General features: G+C 38.6%; 1 protein-coding gene across 1 annotated transcript in view; it reads right to left on the bottom strand.

Moving 5' to 3' along the window:
• Positions 1-13340, bottom strand: part of dsd (attractin-like protein dsd) — a 30164-nt gene that overhangs the window by 4069 nt on the left and 12755 nt on the right. The window lies entirely within an intron of this gene.

Genomic DNA, 13340 nt, shown 5'->3' with positions numbered 1-13340 from the left:
GGGGGGGGGGGGGGGGGGGGCGAGCGTATTTGCGTGCGAGCGCTGGCTGTCGTGCGCCGTAATAACTACGTGATTTTTGTAATATTTTCCATTGCGAGCATTTTTTATTAGCGATAGACGTAAGGATTGGTGGCTATATTTTGGATTATATGGAACTGTCTCACCCGATTGCCGGAGAAGAGGGACCGAGAAGATTGTTGGCAATGACGAGCAGAATACTCCCGGCGGCGGGGAAACGCAGGTCGTACAATTAGGAGGATATCGGTAGGACAGACGTCACGATTTGTAAGGCCGCCGATCCTTTGCATCGCGATATCGGGTGAGACGCACGGGCCGAGAGCATGTCGCCCAAATACCTGTAACAAAGGCTGCCGCGAATAAAGTTTATTGTATGCCGCGTGCGACCCGCCCGAATCGTTTTAAGAATTATTGCGTTTTTCCGAGTAACGCTCTTGTCGCCACCAGGTCATCGCGTATTGTGTTTGGACATTGTGTAATTGTTTATACCATCGCCTCTAGATCGAGCGAATAATGTCGTCGAGTCAGAATTTTCCGTACTTGTTAGAATGAGAGCACTTGTTTTCGCGGAGAAAGTCGCGATCACTGTCGAATAACTCATTTGTTACCGCGAGTAGAAGGCTCGACGGCATCTACGAAACGGTTATCGTGTTCCACTCATCATTAACGTAATTCACGACAATTGTATGCCGGATAGATGATATCGATTAAATATATGTCATGTCCGTCTTTTTATTAATTGTGGTTTAATTATTGCGTTCTCTCTCTCGTTCCTCGAACCTTTCCCGCTCACACGAACCGCCCACTCTACCAATTCCGTAGCTGGGCTTACCGGTTACCGCCCGTCGCTGTTAATGTAACATTAGTGATATTTCGAGTAACGTTCGTGATATTCAGAGTATTCAGATTTTTGGGAGAATTATCATCGAGTATCGAGGAGTGGCACGCTCTCTCGTACCTGGCGCCCAACTTTGAGAGTAATTGAGAGTAAGAAAATGCTTAACCCTTAGTTCCGACCGTCCTTTTCGGCACCTTTAATTCCGACTCCAGGGTCGTTCGCGTCCGAGCGTTATTTGGGACAATAAAAACGCTTCAAAAAATCTGAAAAAATTCAAGTAACTTCCTTCAACCTTCAAGTTGAAGCCCCAATAGTAATATTTTGAAAAAAAAAAATTTTAATATTCTTTTTTTATGCGCGCTCCCTACCCGTTTTCAAAAACTACAGCACTTTGAAAATTCGGCAGGGTCGTAAACGACCCTGGAGTCGGAACTAAGGGTTAATAATATAAAGTAAAAGATCGAGCATTTGCAACGTAATGGATGGAGTTTGTGAAAATTATATATATTTTTTAAAATACAAAGTTATACCAGGTGTACAAGTATGAAATGCAGACTTCCCCCCTCCCAAAAAAAACACGTTAATTTCGGAAGAATGATAAAAAGTGGTTTATTCAAAGTATGCTCCATTGCTCCATAGTTACATATTTTTCCCATCTTTCGAGTAATTTGTGGATACTATGCCAGTAAAAATCTTCCCCTTTTACCGCGAAATTCATCGAGCCATTTTTTCACATCTTCGTACGAGACCAAAGCGCTGCTCAGCAAGTGCGTGACCCATCGATGCAAACAAATGTTAATCGGAAGGAGCCAAGTCTGATGAGTAGAGCCCGGATTTTCCGCCGACGGACGTACCAATTCGAGTCGATCGTAGCACGTTCTTATCCCCACTACCACTCGTCATGCCCGAAGCCGTTGCTTGAAGCATCGATAGGGGGGAACGCGGCGGTGGGATAATTAACAACAAGACAATAAAAGCATCTTCTCCAAGGTCTTACAAAAACAAACTTCTTTCAAACAGGACTTAAAAATTTTCAAGTACGCGCCTATTACTTCTTCCGACGTAGAACGCAGCTTTTCTGAGTATAAAAATATATTGAGCGAAAAACGAAGATTCAATTACAACAATTAAAAAATGTACTTTATTGTGTGTTACCTTTGTAAATAAAGAAAGTTATTACAAAATGTCGAATAAAGTTATTTTGAAAGTATTCGAAATAATGGGGAAAATCTGGAAATAACGGTTTAATGTATTTGCTATGTTTTAGTATTTTTCTCGCTTGTATTCCGTTCCTTGTTTCGAGTAACACCGTTGCCACACCACCGTCGCTCCCCACCATTGATACTACACCGAGCGTCGCAACCTTTAGCGACGTGAAAGTGGGGAGAGCTAGCTACGATCAACGCGATCTTAGAACTTTAATCCGGGCTCTACTGATGAGTAAGCCGCATGGACTAGCACTTCCCAGCTGAGTGTTTCCAACGTATCGCGAACCGGTTTTGCCGTATATGATGGAGCATTGTCATGGAGAAAAATGATCTTGTGTTGCCTTTTTCGATATTCGGGTCGTTTTTCGAGTAGCGAACGGTTCAAATCGATCAATTGTTGTTGATAGCGTTTGGCATTAACCATTTTAGCAGGCTTTAACAGCTCATAATAGACTACACCCTTCTGGTCCCATCAAACACAGAGCATCTTCTTCCTGCCAAAGCGATTCGATCTTGCGGTCGATGTGGATGGTGCACCTGGGTCTACCCATGATTTTTTGCGCTTGGGATTCTCAAAATATATCCATTTTTCATCCCCAGTAACGATACGATACAAAAACGACTTTCTTTTGTATCGTTCGAGCAAAATTTCACATGTGTTTTTGCGCCTCTCCATCTGCCTCTCGTTCAACTCATGTGGTACCCATCTGCCGACCTTCTGAATCTTTCCCATCCCTCGTAGACGATTGGAAACAGCTTGTTGACTAAAGCTCAATTGCTCTGCGAATTGTTTTTGTGTTTGTGAATCGTCTTCGTCCAACAATGCTTGCAAAACATATTAGTACCTTTTTAGTAGTTTTCCGTGTTCCTTGTCTACAACATCGAAATCATCACTTTTGAAACGCCGAAACAATCGTTTACACGTATCTTGCGATAGAGCATGTTCACCATAAGCTTCTTGAAGTAGTCGGTATGATTCAGCAGCAGTTTTTTTCAAATGAAAACAAAAAATTTATACTGTCCACGAATGCTCTTTATTTAGCACAAATTTCGACATATTGAACACAGCAAAACAATACTATGCAAACACTTTTTTAATTTATTACTTATGCGCGTTTGATACTTGTTGATGGCACAACAAAATGGCATATACGTCAAATCTTTATACTACTAGAGATTCTATAATAAGAGTTAGACCAAAGCGGGCCCAACTTCTGATTAGTTCTCTACCTTGGTCCATTCGGTATTCTTCGGATAGCTTTGTACAATGTCAGAAAACGAGTTCGAACAATAGAAAGAAACAGATAGCGTAATACGAGAAAGAAAGCAATATTTGTTATCTCCTTCTATCCGCCATCTTTGGTCCGCTTTGGCCAAACTCTGATTATAGGATCTCTACTACACACTGCATTGGTGTACCATCTGTTGTCTCAAATCTGCACTTCATACTTATTGTACACCTGGTATAATTATAAACGTTTCGACCCTAAATATGGTCATCCTCAGTATATACAAAATGAATAATGTTAAAACGAAGAAAAAATTGTATAAGTGTTGTGTAGTATGGAATATGCGGAGTGTTGTGAGAGGGCGCCAGGCGAGGTGTCATGAAAGCGAGCGCTGAGAGTCTTTGCTGTATGAGAGCATGCTTATAAGAATAAACGTTTATTTATTAAGTTTAAATATTATTTTTGACCTTTATACACAACATGGCGCAGTCGTTAATTGTCTAATTATACCAGAAAGTGGTTATCAACGTGTCAGCGTGAGAAGCTAATGTTAGTATAAAGCTAGCTGTAGAAAGTGGTGTGAAACTAAAAGATAACCTCAATTTAGTTGTACTAAATACTTCTAAGAGTAATTATCGCTCAAAGTAGACGTTAATGTACCACCGCCATTGAATTTCAGTGGTAATATCGCTGAAAATTATAAAAGATTTAAGCAGCGAATTAACATTTATATGACGGCAAATGGACTTCACGAAAAAAAAAATGATGAAGTCAAAGTAGCAATTTTACTGAACACGATTGGTGAAGAAGGAATTGATATCTTCAATAATTTTGGACTTAATGATGTGGATCAGGAAAAATTTGAACTAGTTTTAAAAAATTTTGATGAGCATCTACTTCCTAAAAAAAATATAGTATATGAAAGATTCATATTCTATAAGAGAGTTCAAGAACCAAATAAGCCTATTGATAATTTCGTAAAGGAGCTCAAAAAATTAGCACAAAACTGACTTCGTGGACGAGCAGGACATGATTCGGGACAGGATTGTCCTAGGAGTTGCGGATGCGACGGTACAAGAAAAACTATTAAGTATTGCTGATTTGAAACTGGACAAAGCCATTGAGATATGCAGAGTCAAAGAATTGCTGAAAATAAGAGTCAAGACTATGCAGGAAGAGAAGATAGTGGGAAAAATTGACAGGAAGCTACCTGCAAAGACAAAATTTAAGAAGTATGGAGCCAGCAACCAAGATAGGAAGGATGATGCAGGTGCCGAATTTGAGTTCCAGTGCATGAGATGTAACAGAAAACATGGACCAAGGGAATGCGCGGCGTTTGGAAAGAAAGAAATGCAACCGCTGTGGAAAACTAAATCATTTTGAGGCAGAATGCAGGGTGAAAAGGATACAAGAGATTGGTGATGGCTAGAGTCCTAGATATCAGAGAAGCGCAACCGATGTTCCGCGTCCTGATTAGCTGACTGTCAGCCAATCATGACATTCATTCAGTGGTATTAAAAATGGCTGACGATTGATGGATTTCATATTTCGTCTGCAAACGACGCCATTTTTAATACTTTTCTTAGTAATTTTGCGATACTGACTTAAGCCGGTTGCGCTTCTCTGATATCTAGGACTCTAGTGATGGCGAGGTCGATGAAGAGGAAAACTTAGCAATTGAGTCGGACAATGTAGTAAAAGGAAAAGTACATGAAATGTGTGTGGCTTAGTACGAAAATGTAGAAATTCGTGATAATAGTATTAGATTTAAATTAGATACTAGTGCGCAGGTAAATGTTTTACCACATAGGTTACTAATTGTAAGTAAGTTAGGAAAGATAGAGCTAGAAAAAACAAATGTGATTTTGGAAGCTTTCGGTGGTCAGAAATTTAAGCCTTTGGGTAAGATTAGACTTGTATGCAAAGTAAATGGTGTAGAGAAAACTCAAGAATTTATTATTGTAAATAATGATGGGCTGCCATTGTTAGGGTTAAATTCTTACATTGAGTTAGGTTTTTTAAAAAAGTTGGGCTATTAAGGTTATAGAAAACAAGCAGGAATTTGTAAAGGAAAATTTGGATTTGTTTACAGGAACAGGAATATAATACATGGCCGGAGACGCTACCGCGTCTCCTGATATATTTAAGGAAAAATGCAGGATCTCGTTGAAACCAGATTTCTCTCCAATAGTTAGACCACCAAGACGCATTCGGTATGCCCTAAAAGATAAACTGCAGGCTACTTTAGATGATTTAGAAAATAAAGGAATAATAGTCAAGTCAGAGGGGCCTGTTGAATGGGCAAGAATTTTGGTGCTAGTGGAAAAGCCAAATGGTAACTTAAGAATTTGTTTAGACCCAGTAGATCTTAATAAAAGTATAAAAAGGGAGCTGTGTTTATTAGCAACTCTGGGGGGAAGTTGGTGCATCGCTTGCTGGTAAAGAGTGGTTTACTATGTAACGATGTCCCCCTAAAATGCATTGTTCCTATGGTGCCAGCGGAAATAAGGGCACAGTGCGTCTATACATATGTGAACAATAATTCACAGGGACAGCAGCCGCCGAAACCGCCAGTCTCGTCGCAAAATGCCGACCGTCACCGGGGACCGCCGATCGAAAACCTTCTCTCCCACGAGAAGCCGATCGGCGTAAAATATCGAAACCGACTGGAGTATTGCGAACGAGACTGGCGGCTCTGTATAAAATATCGCGTCGACGACGCGGCGCGGCCTTTTTGCCTCTAACAGTCCGATCCAGAACACTTTCCAAATCACCGGATGTTTACGACAAATGATTGGATTTCCAATCCGATCGAACAGTGGTACTCAATTGGTGCATTTCAAAAAACTCCCTAGCTTAATCGGATTTTGGTGCCTGTCTCAGGAGGTAATCGGATAGAGTTGAACGGATCGTGAGAGATTTTGCGAATTTGCGTATGAACTTAATAAAAGCAGAGTGCATAAAGACAAAGAGATACGTTAATTATTATTCTAATAATTATTGTGTTTTATTCTAAAATGTATATCAATAATGGAAATATGTATAGTATAGCAAAAGAATTTTGGAAAAATAAATATATAACCTCACTTTATTAATTTTTTATAAAATATATGGGACATTCCACGCCAAGTGGGCCACCCATTTTGCGAAGTTCCATGGATTTCGTTCATATTGCTTGGACTCGAACAGTTTGATGAATAAAGACTCTATGCCAAATAATATACCTGTAGGCCAACTGGTTACCGAACTGTAGAACCGTCAATTTTTGGGCTTTCTCGTTGCAGCGCTCTTTTCGCTTGTCGCTAGTGGGCATGAAAGGCAATTTTGAAAATAAAATGCAGACGTATTCTTATAGAAAATTGAACGCTCTTTCACGTAAGAATATTCTTTTTTTGATCAGACCGGTTTACGATGATGTTTTTCAGTTTTGAACTTTTCAAAATGGCGACGCGCCTAAAAGGCCGCTCTCAATTTTCTTTTAGTATAGCTCGAAATGTAGCCCCAGGTATCTACTTCGTTATTCTAAAAGGACTTAATGGAACACGCATTCGTTTGGAAGTAAGAGCTAGAAAAGTGAGGAAAGTGAGTGCCGCGGCAGAGTGACGGAGCAACATTGCCTCACTTTCCTAACTCTTACTCCCAAACGAATGCATGTCCCATTAAGTCCTTTTAGAATAACAAAGTAGAGACCTGGGGCTACATTTTGAGCTATATTAAAAGAAAATTGAAAGCGGCCTTTTAGGCGTGCCACCATTTTGAAGACTTCAAAACTAATAAACATCGTCGTAAACCGGTCTGATCGAAAAAAGAGTATTCTTACGTGAAAGAGCGTCCAATTTTCTATAAGAAAACGTTTACATTTCATTTTCAAACTTGCCTCTCATGCCCACTAATGACAAGCGAAAAGAGCGCTGCGACGAGAAAGCCCAAAAATTGGGTGGCCCACTTGGCATGGAATGCCCCATATATATAATAAAATATACAATATTTTTGCAGAAGAGTATAAGTTTACCAATTTTTAAATATTCCATACAACAAATATATCCATCCTTATATGTATCCTGTGTAAATTAATAATTCATATAGATATATAATAAAATATAAAAATATTTAAATATATATATATTTGGTAAAATATAAAAAGATTGTTATTGCAATATCTAGTACAAATTGACGAAAAACGATACAAATAACATTTTGAACTAATCTAATAAATAAAATTTGAATTACAGTTAAAAATTAATAATTATTAATAATTATTAATTTTTAACTGTAATTCAAATTTTATTTATTAGATTAGTTCAAAATGTTATTTGTATCGTTTTTCGTCAATTTGTACTAGATATTGCAATAACAATCTTTTTATATTTTACCAAATATATATATATTTAAATATTTTTATATTTTATTATATATCTATATGAATTATTAATTTACACAGGATACATATAAGGATGGATATATTTGTTGTATGGAATATTTAAAAATTGGCAAATCTTATACTCTTCTGCAAAAATATATTTCATATATATATTTTATAAAAAATTAATAAAGTGAGGTTATATATTTTATGCCACGCGGCTCGCGTGACATAAAATATTATGAGCAACTAGTGGGGGTATAGTGTATATAGCACGGGACGGGCGCGAATAACGCACTCGCTTCGCTCGTGCTTTCGCGCCCTTCGCGCCATAACACTAGCCCCCGCGCGTTACAGAATGTACTATTTCCTCACGCGTGCACGTAATATGCCCTATATTGCAACGCTTTTGCGTGCGGTAAATAGCCAATAACTCAAGCCGTTGAGTTATTTCCCTAACCCCACGCAAAAGCGTTGAGTCATGAAAAACAACGCAACGCAGTGGTAGCACTGATCAAATAACAACACGGAGAAACCTAAATAACGCAACGCAGTGGTAGCACTGGTAGCGCTCATACAAATAACAACACGGAGAAACCTAACCTACGTCGTAGACGCAGGCGTCCCGTGCCCGGTGTTCGTTCGGGTCGCGCCATTTTTCACGGGCATTGCATCATCATCTTTGTTCTCATAACTCTATTTGACTTTTGTTACTCGTCGCCTGTGGCGGCAGCTTTTCGATACCATATCGTCCCAGTCAGAAATTTGTGGACGGGGCCATTTTACCAAGATTGTAAGTGTCCTTCAACGTGTAATAACATTCAGATGAAATCAGTAAATATATCAAAAAGCAAAAATAAAGCAAATATGTAACGAAAAATACTTTCTATATATTCAAAAATTAATTTTCAGTGGCTATTTGGTTGTATTGTTAAATATTTATATACGAAATATTTTAATGTCTTTTTTTAGAGGGGGCTGCGACCTCCCCGAACCCCCCCTACTTCCTGTGCCTCACGCACCATCCCATAAGTCACACTCGCTTTGCTCGTGCGAATTTATAATTGTATAACATATTACTAACACAGTGCACTCGTAAGGAAAAAATCTATGTGCAACTCATGTGCTAATTGTCTATAGCGCGGCGCGGGCGCGGGGGAGCGCATTCGCTTCGCTCGTGTTCCTGCGCCCGCGTCGCGCAATAGACAACTTACCACACACGTTACACAATGTACTATACTTTTCCAGAATTCTTTTACTATACTATACATATTTCTATTATTGATATACATTTTAGAATAAAACACAATAATTATTAGAATAATAGTTAACGTATCCAAGAAATATCTTTGTCTTTATGCACTCTGCTTTTATTAAGCTCATTCGCAAATTCGCAAAATTGTTCCTCTCTCACAATCCGTTCAACTCTATCCGATTACCTTCTGAGACAGGCAAAAATTCGATTAAGCTAGGGAGTTTTTTGAAATGCACCAATTGAGTACCACTGTTCGATCGGATTGGAAATCCGATCATTTGTCGTAAACACCCATCAGCTCCTATCCAGTCCTCCGAGACCGCTTTCCGCGACTTGCTCGTTCCGACGAACCTAGGGGGTAGGGCGTACCCTGCCTCTGCCGGGCGTTCTCGGGCGCCGAACGAACCGTCAACGATCTGATCTCTAGGCACGCACCGTGTTGTTCCGACGAACCTAGGAAGTAGGGCGTACCCTGCCTCTGCCGGGCGTTCTCGGCCGCCGGACAACCGCTGCAATTATTCCTACGATCCTCCGAACACTTTTCCTTATTCCGAATTCTTCCTGTTCTGGTAATCAGCATTCGAAAGGGGGTAGGGCGCTCTCTGCCTCTGTCGGGTGTTCTCGGCCGCTGATTATCGGATCCATTTCCTTCTTTTCTCAACCATCTTCGATTTACGCGTCGCGCCGCGATTTTCCGTTTTATTGGCGTATACCCGCGTTCCGCCGCATTGATAAACACCGCCTCGCACGATCCGCGCCGCGAATCAACCGACCGCCGAAAAAAGAGCGATGTCATTAGCACCGCCTCGCCGTACGAATCTTAGCCGCCGCCGACCGCCGTTTTCGTTCACCCGGCAGCTACTGATGCTTCGCGACGCGTTTTGTAAATACTTCGCAATTAGGGTTAAGTTTCGCCATACACTGTCTTGTCCGCGTCCGTCTTACTACGATCTATTACTGTTATCCGCGTTGTCTATATTGTAAGATATTAATTAAGATCTACGCGTCGGACTGTGTGGCTCCGCGGCAAGGCGGTGGCTTTGTGTTTCGAACTACATACGAGGTCCTCGGTTCGAGTCCCGACATCGCGTCGAGCGTCCGACATTTTTTCTCGGCCCAGCTTACAATATATATATCTATATTTTATCTGATCTTATTTTATGTTCTTTATAATAAAACGTGATCGTTCTACTCAACTATCATTCTACAATATATTTTTTTGTTTTCTTCGAACATTTCCGTATCTCCGATCCGACGCGAATACTCCTCCTGCCGCACCTTTTTATGCGACTCGCACATTTTGTACCGACGAGCTAATCCGCGTATAAAATCAGGTTGTTACAACTGTTTTAGATTTGAAAGAAAGGTTTTATCATGTAGAACTGGATGATTACTCGAGTAAACTTTGCACTTTTAATTCGCCATTTGACAATTATAGATTTAAGAGGTTACCATTTAGTTTAAGTTTAGCCCCTGAATTATTCCAAAGAATAAATAATACAAATTTTGGAGACATAGAGGGAGTTATAATTTACATTGACGACATTTTAATTTTAGTGGAAACTAAGGAAAAGTATGATAATTTTAAGTAAAGTAATTGACCGAGCAAGAAAACTTGGTGTTTAATCTGAGCAAGGTACAATTTAGAGTTAATGAGGTAGAATATTTAGGACACAAGTTTTCAAAAGCAGGTGTCGTTACGAACAAAGAAAGAGTTAAGGCATTGTTAAATTTAAAATGTCCGCAAAATAAAAAGGAAGTGCAAAGAATTTTTTGGGAATGTTCAACTACTTTCATAGTTTTATAAATAAATTTTCAGAAATTTCAGAACCATTACGTAACTTACTAAAGAATGACATAGCATTTTCGTGGTCAACAAAATATGATAAAGCTTTTGATGATTTGAAAAATGCGCTAGCAAAAGCACCGGCGTTAGCAAATTTTGATGTGAATAAAGAGATTAATATTCAAACGGATGCATCTAGTGGTGGATTAGGAGCTTGTTTGTTGCAATCAGGTAAACCAATATTTTTTGCGTCGAGAAGACTAACGGAGTCGGAGAAACATTATGCCCAGACAGAAAAGGAAATGCTGGCAATAGCTTTTGCAGCAAAAAAATTTTAAAATTACATTTATGGCTAAAAAACAATTGTATGGACGGATCATAAACCTTTAATTTCTATCATGAGGAAAAAACTGTCAGATGTTGTGTCCCTAAGGTTACAACGGTTGAAATTAATGTTACTTAGATTTGACTTAGAGGTAAAATTTTGCCCGGGAAAATACCTATATGTAGCAGATTTACTATCAAGAGATTATAATGTGGATCCAGTAGAAGATGATCCGAGTATGCTTGAAGTTGTACACAATATTCAAGCTATTGTCAACATTTTCCTGAAAAAAAAAATTGAATTTCAACTTGCGACAGAAAAAGATAATGTACTTAAGAAGGTAAAAGAATACTGCCAAAATGGCTGGATAAAGAATGTTAGCAAAGAAGATACTAAAATAAGTGTTTTTTTTTTTAAATATTAAAGATGATCTCACTGTTGTAGAAGACATAATTCTGTATAATAATCGATTAGTTGTACCAAATAGTCTGAGGCAGGAAATGTTAAAGCTTGCACATGAGGGACATTTCGGAATAAATAAAACTATGAAAAGAATCCAAGAAACTTTATGTTGGCCTAACATGAGACATGATGTTATTGATTTTGTTAAAAAATGTAGATTATGTGAACAATTTTTGCCAGCTAAAACACAGGAGTCCATGATTAAACATGATATTCCGAAAAAACCTTTTGTGAAAGTAGCAGCTGACATTGCGCAGATAATTATCTTATTCTCTTCGATTACTATTCTAAGTGATTAGAGATACTTTAAAAAATAAAACGACTCAAGGTATAGCAGCTGTGTTTAAAAACTGTTTCGCAACGCATGGTATTCCGGAAATCTTAATAGCAGATAATATGCCTTTTGGCTCATATAACTTTAAGAAATTTGCAGAAGAACTTGGTATTCAAATTATAACATCTAGTCCCAACTACCCTAAAAACAATGAGTAAGCAGAAAGTGGGGTTAAAATTGCTAAGTCATTTTTAAAAAAGCAAGTTGATTTAAATTTTGCACTGTTAAACTACAGAAATACGGAATTAGCTAATATAGGATATTCACCGTCGCAACTGTTAATGAATCGTAAATTGAGAAACAAATTGCCGATAGCACAAAGATCTTTAGTTGGTACAAAAATAAAAAGAAATGTTGTTCATTCTAAGCTAATTAATAAGCAAAATGTTTTTAAATCCTACTACGACAAAAAAGCAAAAGAGCAATCATTACTTAAAGTTAATCAAAATGTAACCATTAGAAAGGGTGATTCTTGGGTGCCGGCGATAATAGTTAAAATTTGTAAAGAACCCAGATCATATTTAATAAGAAATGATAAAGGTCAGATGTTAAGAAGAAATAGCAATCATATTAGGCGGTCAAGTATCAAACCTATTGTAAGTCCTAACAATGTACTAAGTGATGATGACGATGATGAGAATACTTTAGATGATGATTGTGAAAGTGTGCTTGATAATGGTAAATCGAATACTGATGAAGGGGATAGTAGCAGATGTGAAGAAGAGAGTGAGGACAATGCGGGGAATAGTCATATTAGTGTAAATGATGCAAATGGCGCTACTAGACCAAAAAGATCCACAAGAATGCCAGGTAGGTTTAATGATTTTTTTTACTTACTTTAAATAAGTGTTGAGATAGAGCAAGGAAGTTAAAGGGAGAGATGTTGTGTAGTGTGGAATATGCGGAGTGTTGTGAGAGGGCGCCAGGCGGGGCGTCATGAGAGAGCTGAGAGTCCTTGCTGTATAAGAGCATGCTTATAAGAATAAAGGCTAACGTTTCATAAGTTTTATTAAATATTATTTTTGATCTTTATACTCAACAATAAGAATTTAAATAACACAAATAATGTACAAAATGATTATCTTTACAATTGTCGATTACGCTTAACACATGTCAAATTTTTTCCTAATTATAAAATTGTATATTCGGTAAATATCTAGAAAAGGGGAGCCTTCTCCGATGATCTTGACCTTGATATATGTTGTCAAGGTCATGACCCTAAGTGACCTCCCGCAAGTTTTAGTGGCGGTCGCTGTCCGTTAAAAAGTTATTAACAAAAAAAGTTTCAAAATTAACGAATCATTTCTGCCATAGGTATATGTATTATAACAAGTACTATTTTACATCTCCTTCCGTTTAGAAACGTTAAACTTTCCATGCGAAGTAACTCACCTCCCCCAACCCCCTGCAGGACTTCTATGATTGTACTATTGCTATGATAGTACTGTCGGGGCAGACCTCTGTGACGGTGTGGGTGCGGGGGGGCGGCCGAAGGCCGCCCCCTTGCACTCGCCCGTGTGTGTGT

Source organism: Cyphomyrmex costatus, unplaced genomic scaffold (genome assembly GCF_001594065.2).
Source record: "Cyphomyrmex costatus isolate MS0001 unplaced genomic scaffold, Ccosl1.0 scaffold366, whole genome shotgun sequence".
Lineage (NCBI taxonomy): Eukaryota > Metazoa > Arthropoda > Insecta > Hymenoptera > Formicidae > Cyphomyrmex > Cyphomyrmex costatus.
The sequence above is the reverse complement of the archived record's forward strand: the minus strand, read 5'-3'. Positions and strand labels throughout refer to the sequence as shown.